At 43.2% G+C, this 8,500-nt stretch overlaps 1 pseudogene; it reads right to left on the bottom strand.

Moving 5' to 3' along the window:
* Positions 1-399: 399 nt before the first annotated feature.
* Positions 400-5,424, bottom strand: LOC139240540 (probable G-protein coupled receptor 139; annotated as a pseudogene).
* Between the last annotated feature and the right edge of the window lie 3,076 nt (positions 5,425-8,500).

Raw genomic sequence — 8,500 nt, 5'->3', positions numbered from 1 at the left:
GCACTGCTCTTCCTGTTGGTCAGCAATTCCGTATCTAGCTGTGTACCCTTTATCTGCGGTCAGACCAACTCACTAAACGTGCTATTCACGTCATTCTCAGCATCGTGGATGCTCCAGAGTTCATCAACTCGCAGCTCCATTCCGCAATGCGGTCCATCAGGAGCTGCAGGCGGATGCATTTCCCGCACACGTCGTCGTCAGGGACACCGGAAGCGTCCCTGACTTCCCACATAGTACAGGAGGAGCATAACACGTGTGCGAGCTGTCCTGCCATTACTTAACACTTAGATAAACCTAAATTGGCAACAACAATGCAATAGGTTAATTACTGATAAAGAAAAGAAAAAGAAAATCTACTTGCCAATCTCCAGCCAATCACTTACCCCCTTGGCTGTGACGTCACCCTTCGATGTCTTTAGACATCTTTTTTGCCTTGTCACCCTGCAGCAGCTGCACCAGCTGGCGTTTATAGGCCCCCATACGCTCGCCTCTCCGGCGCTGGTCTCCTTTTTGTGATGCTAATTAGATTTGGATAGAATCTCATGCTTGAAAACCATCCTTTGTAACACAGGAACTTTGGTTTTTCCGGTACCCAGGATCCAGTCTAACTCAATCATGGATCTATTTCCCGTGAGATTATTAACTCTCATAGTTATACCTCCATGCTACGTCGAATGTGCATCTATATATTCGTCCAGATACTCCATGTTTCAGAATCTGCTCTATATGGGACTGTCTGACTAGAGATGGTCGTCAACAAATCAGACAATGAAAGACTTAATTATTCCCACGGTCACCAATTATGTTCGGTCTATGGGATAGTCAATCATACTTACGCTTCACCCAAATTTCAGGATTGAGGCGTCACATTAACACACTTTATTTGTCAAATAATTTATACAACTCTTTAATTGCAGTGTCCTTGCGCGTGGTACTGAAAGTTCATCAACTGCAAAGGATTCATCTGGTGTTGTAAATTTGTGGTCTTAACTGCTCATGCTCTTCTAATTTGTCAAAGGAAAATCGTGCTTGACTAACTTGACGAATTTTCAAAAGGCACTTGATGAAGTATCACATAGCAGATTTGCTGGCAATATTCAAGCCCATGATATTAAATGGACAGTGGCTGCATAGATTCGAAATCCGCCGAGTGACAGAAAGCAGAGAGTCGTGGCGAACGTTTGTTATTTGGACAGCGGATAAGTACCCGATGGTATCAGCCAGGTGGCGCTGTTGGGACCATTGCTCCTTTCGGATAATTATTAATGTCCTGGAATTGAGTACTCAGGACGTAATATCAAATTTTGCAAATGTCACAAAGTTGCGAATGTAGAGGAACGTACCAGAAGTCAGCAGGACATAGTCAGGCCAGTGACTTCAACAGAAACAAGGCAGTGGACATTTAAAGCAGAGAATTGCACAGTGAAACATATTGTAGGTACAAATGAGGAGAAGTAATATAAACTAAATGGTACAATTTAACAGAGGCTGTAGGAATTCGGGTACCGGTTACTTCACAGATCCGAGAAGGTTTGGGTAGATTCAATCATGAACGGTGTCGGCAGAGTAGTTATAGGAAAATTGTTTCCACTGGCTGGAGCTTGGTAATCAACGGACACAGATTTAAATTTTTGACAAGAAATCTAGTGGGCAAATGAAGAGTTTTTGGTACACCTCGACTTATTATCGTGAATGACGAGACTGAAAGGGTGGATAATCCGGCTTCGGTACTAACAGTCACGAAGGAATTGGATAAATATTTGATCGGTAAAATTATCAAAACAACGGGGCAAGACCAGTTAAGTGTGACTAATTGTATATTTCTTTCCAACAGCTGGCAAATGCACGATGGCCCGAATTACCTGCTTGTGTGCTATGTAATCCTACTAACTATTTCAGCGCCTATCCGAACTTTATCTCTTGAATATTCATGCTATCGAGATCGAAATCTCTGACAGGTTCGGGTGTGTTGTGTATTTTATGAGGTTAATTATGTCCTCGTAATGTGATACTATTCTGTCAACCCGTGCTAACTACGTCTGTGTAATATGTGATTGTGTTAAACCTCGACGTCCCCACATCAGGTAACGTTTCCTTTCTGCTGCAATGTCATCTATATTGAGTTAATTTTGTTTTCTACATGAGAAAACATGGATATTCACCATGCCCTTATTCTGCTTCGCTCCTTTCCGTACATCATGTTGATTTCTGATGCTGCATCTTCTACATTCACTCTCACCATTTAATGATTTTAACAATTCGGAGAAACGGACGTTTCACCACATTCTTCAACTGCTCTATGAACTTTTTCTGGGTCACGGCATAAATACAAGTGTTTGTGCAGCAACTCAGGAGCTGGAGCATAAATCCTATTTCTTTCATGTAAGAAGGTAGGTGTATAGTATCATAAACTAAATACAACAACCGGTTCCAAATAGAAAACAACATAAACACTGCCCATAACAGAATGAAATTCCCTGAAATAATGAGCAGTAAAATGATGGATTTCCTTCGTCTCTCCATCTCTATGTCACTGGGAATACCTTCGCTGCTGTGATTCCGGAGTCTCCTGCGGGCTCTGCTGGCCACTAAAATGTGTCTGATGGTTAAAGCATTGAGTAGCAGAATCAGAACGAATGGGATGCAAGGGGTTAGAATAGAATGAAGAAGCTCGAGTGTTGACCACAAATGTGAAACCATAACAAGGACACTCACGTAACAGAACCAGGGGGTATTGGTAAACGAGTACCAAGGTAAATACATAAAGTACCAGAAAATATTCGTTAAACAGCTTAACACAGTGACTGTTCCAAGAACCAGAGCCGCGGTGTTCTCAGTGCAATATTTCGTTTTCAGCTTCTGGCAACAAACTGCCACGAATCGATCAAAGGTGAAAGTGACTGTGAACCAGACAGAACAGTCTGTGGCTGCTTAAAGCAAGACAGCGTGGATATTACACACGGGGATTCCCCGCACAAAATGCAAACGATGAGCAATTGGAATTTGCCTCAATATCAGATCAGTGATAACGACCAGTAGATCCGCCGCTGCCATGGCCACCAAGTAGCGAGTGACACATTTGGAGAGACCGCACTTTCCCCGAGATAGGATCACAATCGTCATTGAGTTAGCTGTGAGGAACGATAATCAACAGTAAATTAACAAAACAGGACGAAAGTGAATTCAGCAGGTTGATGGGATTGGGGTAACATTTCTACATGTATTACTGCTTCCAGTGATGGAATTTAATAATGTTCCTGAGAAAGGGCTTTCTGCTGGAGAGAGGATGTACAATGCAAACTGCGCAACTCACTAATCAGCAATGATTGTTAAACTGAACCCGGGAATGGGATTTAATATTGCAAGAGTAATGTGCCATCTAATCAGAAGATCAATACTGAAGTTGCATTAGCCCTCATCTCCAGGTTTGTTCAATCATTGCCTGATGCTGCATCGATCATCGACCTTCAGGGATTCTGTTCCCAGTCTGCAGCCAATCAGGAGTTAGTTTGGGTAATTGGACTGTGCCTGAAATGTCTGGATGGGTCATTATGGGCCGTAATACAGCGGATGATTCGGAGAACCCCGGCTGAAATTACAGGAGTGCGTCCGGTGAGAGTGAGTCAGTGACTGGGGGAGAATGAATCAGTGACCAGGGAGGGTGATTCAGTCACTGGGGGAGAGTGAATCAATAACCAGGGAGAGTGAGTCAGTAACCAGGGGACAGTAAGTCAGTGACCGGCGGAGATGAGTCATTGACCCTTGAGATAGACCCGAAGAGCCTGAGCAAAATATACAGGAACAAAGCGAGTTTGGATATTGTGTGTAAACTGGGCTGTGATTCCCTCTGAGCCGAATGCTTAAGGCATTCCTACACGGTATCACGGCACACAAAGATATGGTTTAAGGTTTGGAAGGTAAAAATATTTAACATATTAATCTGATGTGAAAGGATGTAATAAAACAGAGCAATGCTTCTACATGCACTTAAATCTGAAATTTTACATCCAGTGAAAATAACACATTATTAAATAACATTTTAGACGACTTTCAACTCACCGATACTCCAAATGGTTCCACATAATCTCGACTATAAATGTTCTAATACTATCACCAGTCCTGTTTTGAGGTTGGCTCGCACCTGATGTTTCCTTCTCTAGCCAAATGCTCTGTCTGTTATATCTATCTGTGCTGGTGTAAAATGGGCAATGTGGAACCAGTACAGCCTTATACACTCTGCATTAATGTGAAGGCAATGGGCGGTGGTGTATAACGGGCAGCTAATTCTAAGCGCTCGATTTGAAAGGTGGCGCAAAGTTCAAACTGTCTGCTGCTCTGTGAAAATTTTTGTGAATGTGTTTAATATAACATAGATTAAATTAACCACCTTGTGGTGTGCTAAAATCTCTGCATCCAATTAGATGATTTGTTTACCCGGAATTCTATATCGGTGGTTGAGATTTAATGAAATATCCGTACCCAACTACATCAGCGCTAACCCAGAGTTCTGTATCTTTGGTTGAGATTTGATGGAACTCCAATTGACGTGGTGAATTTGCATCAATAAAGTGATCTCACCATTCATTGTACTCCCTGCCAATCAACAAGAATCAGTTGCATGGAAGCAGAGCAAGAGATGGGGCAGAGTCAGAAGAGATCTCATTGAGAGATTCTCCTGAACTGTGCTTGATGGACATGGGGTGGGGATTCCTTCTTCACAGATACGATTGGAAATCAATCCATTGATCTATAACGGGAGACACATTCAATCACGAATGAATGTGTAATCCCATCCTAACCTCCCAGAACACTGACTTATACTGGGAAAGTGATTGTACAAAGGGGGTCATCAGACTGGATCTGGATCAAGATGGACATTATCGAACATTCACGGTGTGTTTCTGAGCCTTCTGCCACAACCGGTTTCCCCACTTGGTATAATTCACTGTTCCCAGTGCACGGTGATCGATTCTGGAAACCCATGAACACATCTGTCCAATTGAATAGAATGCGCTCTACAGACACAGACTCTAAGAGAATCATCCAGTGAGATTGCTTGTGCTGGAAATTAACAGACGAGTCAGTTCTCTATCAGACCCTATCACATGGAGTAAAGATCAAAAGGTTATGTTTGCTATTCACTGCACTCAGATCAGTCAACGGGTGAATGTGACACAGTCACATTCGGGAATCACGGAGCATTGTCAGCCCCACATCCAGAGAGAATATGTGGTGTCAATTAATTTCTGGATATGGTGACCTCAATGAGATAATGCAGCCACACAGTTAAACATGATCTGCAACATGAGTAGCTGGACACAGTGACTTACCAGGGACTCCGACCACAGCCAGAATGGGGTAGTATACCTTTTGTATCTCAAAAACGAACCCTAGTATTGTGAACTCACTGATTCTTAAATACATTCTTCTCTTCTCGGTAGAGCCGCTGATCCCTGTGAGTGCCGCAGTTGATGCTCTCTGTGAGACTGCTACAACACATTGCGATCTTTACCGTATTAATAGAAGAGATAACCTCTCCAGTGATACAATTATGGTCCATGGAGAGGTACATTTATTACAGACACCGAACAAACACATTTAATTAATCTATGGGGTCTGATATCAATTACAGTCAATGAACAAACACATTCAGTTAACCTCTTTCAAACCAACACCCCTCGCACCACTAAATACACTTATGGATGTAGAGTAGAATGACCTATTGTTGTAAAAGTACTATAGTAATGAGCAAGAACAAAAATGTTAAATCAACAGTCTGAGCACACTGATTGTCAACTTGATTTCTTCAACCTTGCCAACTCAGTCGGCTCACTTCTTGCGGTCACATAAAAGGTCATCTCCGACAGCTTCGTGAATCGATCACCATCCACAACCCCTATTGCATTCCAAGACCACTTCTACCTGCATCTACGCACGTGAAAAATCTCTCCACAATTCACTTATGACTTTTAGGCACTGCAGTCTGACTAATTGTCCATTTTCCAAGGTAGTTCTGCAGCTGTGGATCAGCTACACCACTCACTCACTGGCGGTTTTGATGTCCTTGTCCCTGGTAAAACTCTTACCCTCTCCTACACTGGTCATTTCCTCAGGAATGGGTCCCATTGTAGCTCCCATAGGTCCAAGGCCACTATTTAATCGAATCTGGCCCACACCTGGTTTACTCATTTAATGTCCAAGCTGGCTCTTCAAATACAGGCCTGTCAGATCGTGCTTCTTTCACCTAAGCAGATCCAATAGTCAATATTATCATTGAAAGCAAACATAGACCCCGGCTTCCTTTCAAAACTAACAACCATATTGTTAAACAACTCTACCCTGTCCCTGCTACATACACCTCCAAGATCAACTCTGAGGAACCGATGGAATTATTTGTCACTATACTGAAATTATCTATTCACCTGGTTTTGGCTCATCTCCTTCCTCATCCCCACCAAGGAAAACATCTCCTGCTCTCGCTCTGAATTATGATCCTTCGCTAGATTTTCAAATATTTCCCCTCATGTCCTATCCGAGCTCAGCGTGTCAATGATGCAAACCTTCTGCTAGAGTGAATCCATTCAATACAAACTCTGACATCCAAACTTCACTTCCTGGTGGACATCTTAACTGCACATTTAATAACAGAGCCAGCATCACATCAAAGTCTTTCTGGTGAAGAAGGCCCACCATCACTTCAGGAACTACCTGATGAAAGAAAATTTCCATCATCACCTCAAGTCTCTCCCGTTTAAATAGAAAGCCCATCATCACCTCAAGGCTCATCCGGTTAAAGTGGATGCCGTTGATCACCACTCTGACTGCCCGTTTCAATAAGATCCACCATCACCGCAGTTATTGACCAGTTAACGAGAAGGTCTTTAATCACCAATTGGACTGCCCATTTAAATAAGGTCCACCATCACGTCAGGATTTGACCAGTAAAAGAAAAGGCCGACGTTCACCACAAGGACCGCTCATTGTTGTCGTTTTAGGGTCTGTCTGTCTGTTCAATTTTTCAACATTGACACCATATTTGATATAATTATGTGGCTTTATTTAGCATAGGCCAGAATTAATACCTCAAAATATTTAATCAGCAGTTTACAAAGTTCGACTGAGAAAAACATGATTCCTGTCCTTTCGGTAGAAGATGCAACCCATTCCTCAGACATCCTACACACATACACATGGCCACCTGCTGTTAACTCCGTGGATCCTCTACGTTAAGAGAGAACGGAAAATCCTTGGATATACCCCAAAAACCGGAAATGTGGAGAAGTTCATCCAACCACAGAGACTGGTCTTCGGCCTCTGACATAAAACCTTTGTTGATGATGAACCCAGTGGATTTTGAAGACAATGAGACTTTTAACTGTAAATAAAACCGAGGTACAAGATGATTACTTCAACTAATTGAAACAGAGGAAAAATTAAACTAAAGTAATGCAATGTTGGACTCGCAAACTTAATATTAATCTGCAAACCAGCATAACATAATATTCAAGAATTATAACAGGGAATTATGACTGATTATATTTCAATAGCTATCAAGAGTACATAGTGGGCATATCCACACTCAAAGAAGAGAGATAAGAGTTAACTTTGATAACTTCGAGAGAAGGCCGAAATCCAAACCATCGTCAACACCGTCACAGAAGCATAGGAGAGCATGTACCTTACTTTAAACATCCGTAAGACAAAGGTCCTCTTCCAACCTGCAAACCGCTCCTAGATTACCAAAATCCACGATGAAGACTCGGACATCAGGGACTATTTGCCATACCTCTGGAGCCTACTGCCAACAAGGGTAGACTTCAATGACTGTCAAACAACGCCTTCAGTGCACCAGCGCAGCCATCGTTCGCCTGAGGAAGAGAGTGTTTGAAGACCAGGACGTCAAACCCGGCAGCACGCTCATGGTATACAGAGCATAGTAATACCCGCCGTGCTTTATGTTTCTGAGACATGCACTATGTATAGCAGGCATCTCACAGCACTGGAGAAGTTGCACCAAATCTGGCTCTTCTAGATCCTGCAAATCCATTGGCAGGATAAGCGCACCAACATCAGTGTTCATGCTCGGACAAACATCCCCAGCATCGAAGCATTGACCACATTCGATCAGCTCCGATGGACGGGCCACATCAGCTGCATGCCCGAGACAAGACTTCCAAAACAAGCGCTCTACGCGTAGCTGCGACACGGCAAGCGAGCCCCAGATGGGCAGAGGAAATGCTTCATGGACACCATAAAAACCATTTCGAAAATGTGCAACTTCCCCACCGACACCTTGGAAGCCCTGGCTCAAGAACGCTCAAAGTGCAGGTGAAGCATCTGGGAAGGTGCGGAACACTCTGACCCTCTTCGATGGAAAGCAAGCTCAAGCACTGGAAGGAGTGCATGACAACCCAAGCACCCCACCCGCCTGTCCCTTCTTCCAGCGTCCCTTCAACCACCACTGCCCCATCTGTGACAGAGATTGGAGATCCCACATCGC

This window comes from Pristiophorus japonicus, chromosome 32 (genome assembly GCF_044704955.1).
Source record: "Pristiophorus japonicus isolate sPriJap1 chromosome 32, sPriJap1.hap1, whole genome shotgun sequence".
NCBI classification, from domain to species: Eukaryota; Metazoa; Chordata; class Chondrichthyes; family Pristiophoridae; genus Pristiophorus; species Pristiophorus japonicus.
Note: the sequence above shows the minus strand (reverse complement) of the source record. Positions and strands in the feature narration are given on the sequence as shown.